Below are 11,673 nucleotides of genomic sequence, written 5' to 3'. Positions count from 1 at the left end.
AAGGACTCATCTGATCTCTGCTGTAAGGACAGCACCCCAAAAAGCCCTTTTTAGGGCTAGAACATCAGTCTGCTTTTTTTTTTCTGTGTAATGTAATTGCAGTTGCCTGCCTGTTAGCTTCTGTGTCAGGCTCACAGTGGATACTGTGCCCACTTGCCCAGTGCCACCACTCATATCTGGTGTCACAATAGCTTAAGCTTGCATTTAAAAACAAACATTTTTTTTCACTGTAATAGATTGAATAGCAGTTAGTTGTCTGCAAGCGTCTGGGTGTCAGGCCTTCAGCGTGTACTCTGCCAACCTCTGTAAGTGCACTTTGCCATTCATATCTGGTGTCTCAATAGCGTGCCTTTAAAAAGAAAAAAAGTTTTTCACTGTAAGCTAATAGCAGTCAGTGTCCTTAAAGCAGGTGTCAGGCCTTCAGCGTGTACTCTGCCAACCTCTGCAAGTGCACTTTGCCACTCATATCTGGTGTCACTATAGCGTGCCTTTAAAAAGAAAAAAAGTTTTTCACTGTAAGCTAACAGCAGTCAGTGTCCTTAAAGCGGGTGTCAGGCCTTCAGCGTGTACTCTGCCAACTTCTGCAAGTGTACATTGCCACTCATATCTGGTGTCACTATAGCGTGCATTTAGAAACAAAAAACTATTTCCACTGTTATAGATTGAATAGCAGTTAGTTGTCTTCAAGCAGGTGTCAGGCCTACAGCGTGTACTCTGCCAACCTCTGCCAGTGCACATTGCCACTCATATCTGGTCTCACAGTAGCTTGCACGCATAGTACCACTAATGCAAAAAAAATGACAGGCAGAGGCAGGCCACCCCGCAGGGGCCATCGTGGTCGTGGTGCTGTGATTCCCTTTTGCCCTAGAATAATGCCCAGTTTTCAGAGGCCACGTACCCTGAACTTGAAAAGTTCTGAGGACATAGTTGACTGGCTAACACAGGACACCCAATCTTCTACAGCTTCCGCTCGGAACCTTGACGCACCATCCTCCTCCAGCTTAGCTTCGGGCACCTCTCAAGATACCACTCACCCGCCTGCCGCCACCACCAACACTAGCACCAAAGCCGCTTCACTTGGTATGTCAGAGGAGTTATTTATACATCCGTTTGAAGAAATGAGTGATGCGCAGCCATTATTGCCAGAGGATGTAGATAACAGGGATATGTCTCAGGCAGGCAGCATTACACACATGGACGTACGGTGTGATGATGATGATGTTGTACCCGCTGCTGCTTCCTTTGCTGAGTTGTCAGATACAAGTGAAGCGGTTGATGATGACGATGCGTCCATGGATGTCACGTGGGTGCCCGCTCGGCAAGAAGAAGAACAGGGCCAAAGTTCAGATGGGGAGACAGAGAGGAGGAGGAGGAGACGAGTTGGAAGCAGGGGGAGGTCATCGCAAGGAGCTAGTGGCACAATCAGACAGCATGCATCGGCACCCGGGGTCAGCCTGACAGCACGCCAATCAACGCATGCTGTGTCCACCACCAGAATGCCGTCATTGCAGAGCTCAGCAGTGTGGCATTTTTTTTTTGTGTGTCTGCCTCTGACAACAGCGATGCCATTTGCAACCTGTGCCAAAAGAAACTGAGTCATGGGAAGTCCAACACCCACCTAGGTACAACTGCTTTGCGTAGGCACATGATCGCACATCACAAACGCCTATGGGATCAACACATGAGTACAAGCAGCACACAAACTCAAAGCCGCCATCCTCCTCCTGGTCCAGCATCTTCAGCCACGTCAACCACTGCTGTCCTCCTTGCCCCCTCTCAACCATCCGCCACTCCGTCTCTCGCCTTGAGCAGTTCCTGCTCATCTGCCCACAGTCCACACTATTAGTCCGCCAGCATTTACCATACAAGCTGGTGGAGTCTGAGGCGTTCAAAAAATTTGTGGCTATTGGGATACCGCAGTGAAAGGTACCCGGACAAAATGTATTTGCACAAAAGGCAATCCCCAACCTGTACTCGATTGTGCAAAAGAAAGTAATAGCATGTCTGGCACACAGTGTTGGGGCAAGGGTCCATCTGACCACTGATACCTGGTCTGCAAAGCATGGTTAGGGCAGGTATATCACCTACACTGCGCATTGGGTAAACCTGCTGACGGCTGCCAAGCATGGAATGCGTGGCTCTGCAGAGGAGTTGGTGACACCGCCACGACTTGCAGGCAGGCTTGCTGCCACCTCCAACACTCCTCCTACTCCATCCTCTTCCATAACCTCCTCGGCTGAGTCCTCTTCTGCTGCTGCGTCTTGCTCCACATCAACGGCACCCCCCCAGCTCCCCAGGTACTATTCCACATCCCGGATACGGCAGTATCACGCCATCTTGGGTTTTGGCTTGCTTGAAAACAGAGAGTCACACCGGACAAGCACTCCTGTCCGCACTGAACGCACAGGTGGAAAAGTGGCTGACTTCGCAGCAACTGGATATCGGCAAAGTGGTTTGTGACAACGGAACAAATTTGTTGGCGGCATTGAAGTTGGGCAAGTTGACACATGTGCCGTGCATGGCACATGTGTGTAATCTGATCGTACAACGCTTTGTGCAAAAGTACACAGGCTTACAGGACGTCCTGAAGCAGGCCAGGAAGGTGTGTGGCCATTTCAGGCGTTCCTACACGGCCATGGCGCACGTTGCAGATATCCAGTGGCGAAACAACATGCCAGTGAGGCGCTTGATTTGCGACAGCCCGACACGTTGGAATTCAACACTCCTAATGTTCGACCGCCTGCTCCAACAAGAAAAAGCCATTAATGAATATTTGTATGACCGGGGTGCTAGGACAGCCTCTGGGGAGCTGGGATTTTTTTTGCCACGTTACTGGACGCTCATGTGCAATGCCTGTAGGCTCATACGTCCTTTTGAGGAGGTGACAAACCTAGTCAGTTGCACCGAAGGCACCATCAGCGACATCATACCATTTGTTTTCTTCCTGGAGCGTGCCCTGCGAAGAGTGCTGGATCAGGCCATAGATGAGTGTGAAGAGGAAGAGGAAGAGTTGTGGTCACCATCACCACCAGAAACAGCCTTATCAGCATCGCTTGCTGGACCTGCGGCAATGCTGGAAGAGGATTGTGAGGAAGAGGAGTCAGAGGAGGAATGTGGCTTTGAGGAGGAGGAGGAAAACCAACCACAACAGGCATCCCAGGGTGCTCGTTGTCACCTATATGGTACCCGTGGTGTTGTACGTGGCTGGGGGGAAGAACATACCTTCATTGAGATCACTGAGGAGGAGGAACGGGAAATGAGTAGTTCGGCATCCAACCTTGTGCAAATGGGGTCTTTCATGCTGTCGTGCCTGTTGAGGGACCCTCGTATAAAAAGGCTGAAGGAGAACGACCTGTACTGGGTGTCCACGCTACTAGACCCCCGGTATAAGCAGAAAGTGGCGGAAATGTTACCAAATTACAACAAGTCGGAAAGGATGCAGCATTTGCAAAATAAATTAAAAAGTATGCTTTACACAGCGTATAAGGGTGATGTCACAGCACAACGGGAATCTAACAGGGGAAGAGGTGAAAGTCATCCTCCTCCTCCCACGACCACGCCGGCAAGGTCAGGACGCTTTACAGACGTGTTGTTGATGGAGGACATGCAGAGCTTTTTAACGGGACACTGTAGGCACCCAGACCACTTCTGCTCATTGGAGTGGTCTGGGTGCCAACTCCCACTACTCCTAAACCTGTAAGTGTAATTATTGCAGTTTTTTATAAACTGCAATAATTACCTTGCAGGGTTAACTCCACCTCTAGTGGCTGTCTACTAGACAGCCACTAGAGGTCTCTTCCTGGTCCATAGTACAGGAAACCTGTGCTAGAGCATCGCTGGACGTCCTCAGCTGTGTGAGGACCTCCAGCGTCGCTCAAATCCCCATAGGAAAGCATTGAAATTTGTTTTCAATGCTTTCCTATGGGGAGACCTAATGCGCATGCGCGGAATTGCCGCGCATGCGCATTAGGTCTCCTCGGCCGGTGGGCGAGAGCAGTCTTGCCCGCCGGCTGACGGAGCCAGTAGGAGGAGCGGCGCGGAGGAGGAGACAGCGGCGAGCGACATCGCCGCTGCCTCAGGTAAGTTTTCACCCCTTCAGTAACTGGGGATTGGTGGGTGGGAGGGAGAGGGACCCTCCAGTGCCAGGAAAACGATCCGTTTTCCTGGCACTGGAGTTTCCCTTTAAGTCCTACGCATCGCCACAGCCCTTCGGGATCCACCCTCAGAGAACGACTCGACCGACAGGTAGCAGACTACCTCGCCTAACTGAAGATATCGACACTCTGAGGAGCGATGAACCCCTTGACTACTGGGTGTGCAGGCTTGACCTGTGGCCTGAGCTATCCCAATTTTATGTATATAGGATATAGAACGCACACCATAACAATCTAAAAAAAAAATTTCAATTTTATTATGTACAAAAAAGTACCAGAATGTAAACATATAAGAAAAAATGAATGTAAACAAAGTACCAGAAGTAAAGGCAGATACAATAAAATAATAGTAATAAATTACCACAAAAATCCTTACAAGCCTCAGACAGAAACACGAGTCACCAGGACCGCCCACACTTGTATATACTCGACAGTCATCATAGTTGCCGCCACGCGCGACGATAATCTGCTCATGCGCCCTTTAATGAGCACTGCGCATGCGTGCAGTAACCTCCCGTTCGCTCATGCGCTAATCTGCGCATGCGCCCTTTAATAAGCACTGCGCATGCGTGCAGTAACCTCCCATTCGCGCATGCGTATAACGGCGAACTGCCGTGCATGCGCAAAGTAACATCCTATTTGCGCATGCGCAATACCAAGCCAACAAACTGCAATACCTCATCACTCTAGAGGATCGCCCACTCTCGTGGACGACAACTAACATGCAGATTGAAGCAATAAATGTAAATAATCCACATTACTCATACTCCATACATATCTGTACTCCACATACCACTACTTAAACCATATATTGCATATACACATACACAAAAAGAGAGACTAGTACAAGAGAAAAAAATATATAAATAATCTAAAATCCACCTTATAAATAAGACAAATCACAAAAGAAAAAACACCAGAAAGTGATGTGCAAAAAAAGTCTTTTTAATTTATAATTCCACAAACACCCAATGTGTGATAATTAGATCACTGTAGATGCCAGATAGGCAATAATAATACTTAGCAGATCCCCATGCAATTTGAATAACAATACAATTATTATCCATTGAATATATTACTATAATCATTTACACAGTCATATAGGGATGAAAAAATCTAACTATATATAAAACTCCCCTCCCTATGCACTCCCCATGTAGATATTTTGATTTTGTTTGAAATCCTTTCCTTCGAATTGTTGCTTCCCCTGTCTCCTTGGGGAGACCTTTTTCCTTTCTGTAGTGGGTTTGAGGAGTTTCTTGGGGATTCCTTCCAGTATGCCTTCCACCCCCTCCCCTCGCTACCCCACTCTCTTTGTCCCGCCTTTCTTCCGCGGGCTAGATGCCTTGTATCGGGGTTTCAGGAGACTAACCTCTGGATGTCTCCTGATTTGCCCGATTCCCTTTGTAATCTACCTGCAGCCGAGGTACTCGCGGTCGGACGCGAGTACCCGGCGACTGCTCCGCTCTCCCACGTGGCCACCCCGCGCGCCACGTGGCCGCCGCCGCACTCAGCTCCCTCTCAGAGCCGCGGGCAACCGACCGGGTGGAGGAGAGTGCGCCTACTCGCGGCCCCTCCTCCGTGCCACGGTGGTCGGTTCTCGGTTTTTGTCGCCCTGCTGGCCGGCGGTTTGCTTTCAGGTTTGCCTTCGCTTCTTCAGATATGAATATTAGTTTTTTTTATTTCAGTGTATATAGCTGACTATCAAGTTGGCACCGTAAGCATACAGGTTGCACTGACAATTCTATTCCCATGCAACATCTACCACGTGTCAATGCTGATTTGAGCACAGATCAGCTTAAATACTCTCCCCCTAATCTGACAGAGTCTACAAACCACACGAGGCGTACTATAGTAATGATGGGAAACGTTTACTGTGACTGCCATTCCACATTATGACTTGTATTTCTGTCTTTTATGTTCTAATAGCCCACATATTTTATATGCATTGTGTGATCAGAAATATATAGATCATCCTTTTATCTTTTAGATGGCAGATTACATCTAGACTGCTGTGAGTTTTATTGACTTTATATTCCTAAAATTGCTGTGAATCTTGCTGACAAGGGTGTATCACAGATTACTGTGGGTTTTGCTGACAGTGTATTTCACAGATTGCTGTTGTTTTTCTGACAGTGTATATCACATATTTAGTTTTACAGTGTTGCTGTGTGCTTTACTGACAGTGTATATTACAGATTTAGTTTTACTGCCAGTGTACTTTGCTGACAATGTATATCTCCGATCGCAGAGAGTTTTGCGGACAGTGCATATTGCTGACTACTGTGCGTTCTCTGTCAGGGTATATCACAGATTTCTGTGAGTTACAGGTTTATATGAACTCAGTTATACAGGTTCTGTACAGGGTGTATACAGTGCCAGTTAACTCTGGGATTCATATCCTTCCCAGTATATATTTTTTCTGGTCCTGCTATGAGGCCTCAGATGGGACTACTCTGGTATGAATTCTCTGTCCATGGCGCATATATAAGCTAACAGACCTGGCTCTGACTCAAACTGGTATGGGAGACCAGTCTACGCTGATACTATGCAATTTTATCAGGTTATTGGGGGAATTCATTGAGTTGGCTATGGTTTAGCCCTACTCCTGGAAGAGTCCATGGTTACAATACCCTTCAGGTGGTATGATGATGGTATCTATATAATGCTAAGAAATTTCAAACAGATCTGTGTGAACATGTGCATACCTATTCACAGTTCAAGCACAGTATCGCTCGTGTATCTTACATTCATGGACGTGATAGTCACTGGAACAACTTCCGCTTATACCCAATACATATGGAATACCACTATTTGCCTGCTGGGCATTTAGGGACTGCCAGTCCCGGTTCAAGTTACTCACACAGCATTACGCTGTCAAAAAGGGTTGATTGTCTAAGGGTCCTATGTCACAAGATGCCCTGTGGATCTACAATTTTTAGGGACCTCTACCCGAACTCAGAGGTCCTCGTTATTCATTCGATACCCACTGTAAAGCACTACGGAATTGGAAGGCGCTATATAAATACATGTTATTAATAATATTATGGTAATACACAACCCATTGATTGGCCTGCTATGTCTGTGCCCCATTGATTGGCCTGCTATGTCTGTGCCCCATTGATTGGCCTGCTATGTCTGTGCCCATAAGAACGGCCTGCTAAGTCTGTGCCCATAAGAATGGCCTGCTATGTCTGTGCCCATAAGAATGGCCTGCTATGTCTGTGCCATAAGAACGGCCTGCTATGTCTGTGCCTGTAAGAACGGCCTGCTATGTCTGTGCCTGTAAGAACGACCTGCTATGTCTGTGCCCATAAGAACAGCCTACTATGTCTGTGCCCATTATAACGGCCTGCTATGTCTGTGCCCCATTGATTGGCCTGCTATGTCTGTGCCCCATTGAATAGCCTGCTATGTCGGTGCCTACTTGAATGGCCTGCTATGTCTGTGACTATTTGCTTGGCTAACCTTTCTGTGTCCATTTGTTTGGCCTGCTGGGCCTGTGCCCTACTAAAGGCGGGCCCGCACTATTGGTACCGAACCCCTTTTGGCCTGGGGTAATATCACTGAGGTAAACCCAGTGCCCACCAATGACATGGAGATAGGCAGGTGTCCAGACAAACACCATTGCCATAGTGTTCAAGTATACGGCCATCTGAATACGGTGGGAAGGGTGAAGGCCCTAAACCTCATGCCTGAAGGGCAAAGTTTCTTATGTAGACCCCGGACACATCCACGCTTTACTCCAAACCGGCGACGGCACATCTCCAAGGAGAACTTCGCACAGGCATGGACCGGTACTCAGACTCCTACAGGAGAAAGCAGTGTTTTTTCCTTGTCTTTACCAGCTACTCCGTATCTGCCTCCCGGAATCCTTATAGGTTCAGTAGTTTTTTTCCTGCGTTAGGTTAGCTCCTGGCCCTGTCCAGTGGGACTTACTTTTCTTACCTTCCGGCCTGCTGTTTGCCTTCTATCCGAGATAGAATTGGTGTATTTTCTCCTATCTACGTTAATTGTTGCTTTTTTGTTTTTTCATGACTTCCTTTTCCTTTTAGCTCGGGTCGTCGTGAGGCCTGACTTGACCTCCTCCGACCTCCCGGGCACTCGTGGATCACGGAGAACGTCTCCAGCTTTCCTCAGACTACCAACGGTCTACCTGGACCGCGCGCGCATGGGATCCGGATAGTCGGTTGATAGTTTTCCATCGTTGTTTCCGAAGATTGCCCTCAGCCTTATGCTGACATTAATAATTGGTGCGCCCTACAGTTTGGTCACCCTGAATCTCTAGGGACTCTAGTTTGCACCACGGGAGGGTGCGGCCCTCCGTCACCTCGATCCGAGTATATTTATTTTCAGGAACAGAGGGCGAACCCTCTCATACAGAACCGGATACTGATTTGTTATTGGAGGGCGCAGCCACTCACTCGTCCTCAACCAGATACTGGGCTGGATACAGAGGACAGGTTGGGAGACCCATTCTCATAGAGAGAACCGGTCATGGATGTAGACTCTGCTGTTGGTTACTAACGGGTACGGCCCGCTCAGGCTAGCAGCCGGACGCTCTCACGGTATGCGATCACAGTAGTAGAGAGCGCGGCTCTCTCATACACTCGACGCTCTACAGTGCCGGCCATTTGTTCATCACACAGGCTTGTACCTGTGCAAGACATTGATGACTACATAGGGGGTGTCCCTCCTGCATTCAATTAGAGCTGACATCCACGCTACTGACTTCGTTCTAGAGGACTGCCTGGTCATGCAAGAATTACACGTTTAGACTAGATCCCTCTATTCTATCTCCTGTAATGGATCTACTGGATCCGGACCGCTGTAAAACACGCAAGAAATACTCAGAGGTATAATGGGGGGCGTCTCCCTCTTATTTACACACACTCCTGGAGGTGGTAGGGCTAACGGATGGCCCTCCGGTATTATGAGAGGGCAGGTCTTTTGGCATATTCTGCACCATATAATACAAAGATTGCTTTCTGTTTTGGATATCCAGACCATTACGAACAAACTGCACAGACAGTTTTTCCCAGGTCGAGATGTCAGGAGATACGGAGACCTTCATGGAGCATACGGGCACTGCCTTGCTCGGGTAACAAGATTATGGAAGGCCTATTACCCGGTCTGAAGGTAAAACCATACATACAGGGAGTGCAGAATTATTAGGCAAATGAGTATTTTGACCACATCATCCTCTTTATGCATGTTGTCTTATTCCAAGCTGTATAGGCTCGAAAGCCTACTACCAATTAAGCATATTAGGTGATGTGCATCTCTGTAATGAGAAGGGGTGTGGTCTAATGACATCAACACCCTATATCAGGTGTGCATAATTATTAGGCAACTTCCTTTCCTTTGGCAAAATGGGTCAAAAGAAGGACTTGACAGGCTCAGAAAAGTCAAAAATAGTGAGATATCTTGCAGAGGGATGCAGCACTCTTAAAATTGCAAAGCTTCTGAAGCGTGATCATCGAACAATCAAGCGTTTCATTCAAAATAGTCAACAGGGTCGCAAGAAGCGTGTGGAAAAACCAAGGCGCAAAATAACTGCCCATGAACTGAGAAAAGTCAAGTGTGCAGCTGCCAAGATGCCACTTGCCACCAGTTTGGCCATATTTCAGAGCTGCAACATCACTGGAGTGCCCAAAAGCACAAGGTGTGCAATACTCAGAGACATGGCCAAGGTAAGAAAGGCTGAAAGACGACCACCACTGAACAAGACACACAAGCTGAAACGTCAAGACTGGGCCAAGAAATATCTCAAGACTGATTTTTCTAAGGTTTTATGGACTGATGAAATGAGAGTGAGTCTTGATGGGCCAGATGGATGGGCCCGTGGCTGGATTGGTAAAGGGCAGAGAGCTCCAGTCCGACTCAGACGCCAGCAAGGTGGAGGTGGAGTACTGGTTTGGGCTGGTATCATCAACGATGAGCTTGTGGGGCCTTTTCGGGTTGAGGATGGAGTCAAGCTCAACTCCCAGTCCTACTGCCAGTTTCTGGAAGACACCTTCTTCGACAAACATGATTTTCATGCAGGACAATGCTCCATCACACGCGTCCAAGTACTCCACAGCGTGGCTGGCAAGAAAGGGTATAAAAGAAGAAAATCTAATGACATGGCCTCCTTGTTCACCTGATCTGAACCCCATTGAGAACCTGTGGTCCATCATCAAATGTGAGATTTACAAGGAGGGAAAACAGTACACCTCTCTGAACAGTGTCTGGGAGGCTGTGGTTGCTGCTGCACGCAATGTTGATGGTGAACAGATCAAAACACTGACAGAATCCATGGATGGCAGGCTTTTGAGTGTCCTTGCAAAGAAAGGTGGCTATATTGGTCACTGATTTGTTTTTGAATGTCAGAAATGTATATTTGTGAATGTTGAGATGTTATATTGGTTTCACTGGTAAAAATAAATAATTGAAATGGGTATATATTTGTTTTTTGTTAAGTTGCCTAATAATTATGCACAGTAATAGTCACCTGCACACACAGATATCCCCCTAAAATAGCTAAAACTAAAAACAAACTAAAAACTACTTCCAAAAATATTCAGCTTTGATATTAATGAGTTTTTTGGGTTCATTGAGAACATGGTTGTTGTTCAATAATAAAATTAATCCTCAAAAATACAACTTGCCTAATAATTCTGCATTCCCTGTATGGATCACATGGTGAGACCGGAAACCCGGTTGTCTTCCCCGGTGATTATGACCTTGGGATAAGATGGCAGGACTGCCCCGTCTCCTCGGAGCGCGTACCTGGTGAAGAGATACCATGGTTCGGAGATAGAGGACCCTCCGTCTATGCTCTATTTATCCCTCACGAGAGCCGTTTTGTTAGATTCGCGCTAACCTATTTTTCAACTACCGTCCAGGAGACCTACGAGACTTTATGGAGGTACCTGGTGTGCCCCGACTCCTACACAGACATCTTTCACTCTTGGACGAGGGCATTTCTGGATGGAAATCTGCGTTCCGGTTTGCTTCCCCGTTCCTTTGAAGATTTCTGGGATTCACTATTCCCAGAGTAGTCGACCACCGTTTCCTCCACAAAAGTTCAGTTCGGAACCCTGAATGGACGTCCTTTGGAGTCTTTTCTCTACTGCGTCCGAGGATTACACTGTCCATTTGGAATATTGGTATCACTTAGAATACGGCTGGTTTGGCCACACTCTTGCCTGCATTATGAATTTATCCTCGGATGAGACATCTCACCGGGTAGGACAGGAAGGAACGGAAGATCCTCCTCGGTTTTCTATTGCGATTTTGGTGGTGGGCTTAGGCGCATTCCTTGAGATTGGAGATCTACCTGCAAGGCCGCATCGCCGAATGACCCTGGCACGATCAGAGGAGCCGCCTTACGGATCATGAGTTGAGACATGGTGGCAGTTTCTTCTTGCAACCCTAAGTCCGAGATTGACCTTCGATATTATACGACTACAGGAATATGGCTAATAGGTTAGCTTGCCAGCTCATGGACCGACTGCTAGGAAACAGGTCGCAACAC

This window comes from Pelobates fuscus, chromosome 12 (assembly GCF_036172605.1).
Source record: "Pelobates fuscus isolate aPelFus1 chromosome 12, aPelFus1.pri, whole genome shotgun sequence".
Lineage (NCBI taxonomy): Eukaryota > Metazoa > Chordata > Amphibia > Anura > Pelobatidae > Pelobates > Pelobates fuscus.
The sequence above is the reverse complement of the archived record's forward strand: the minus strand, read 5'-3'. Positions refer to the sequence as shown.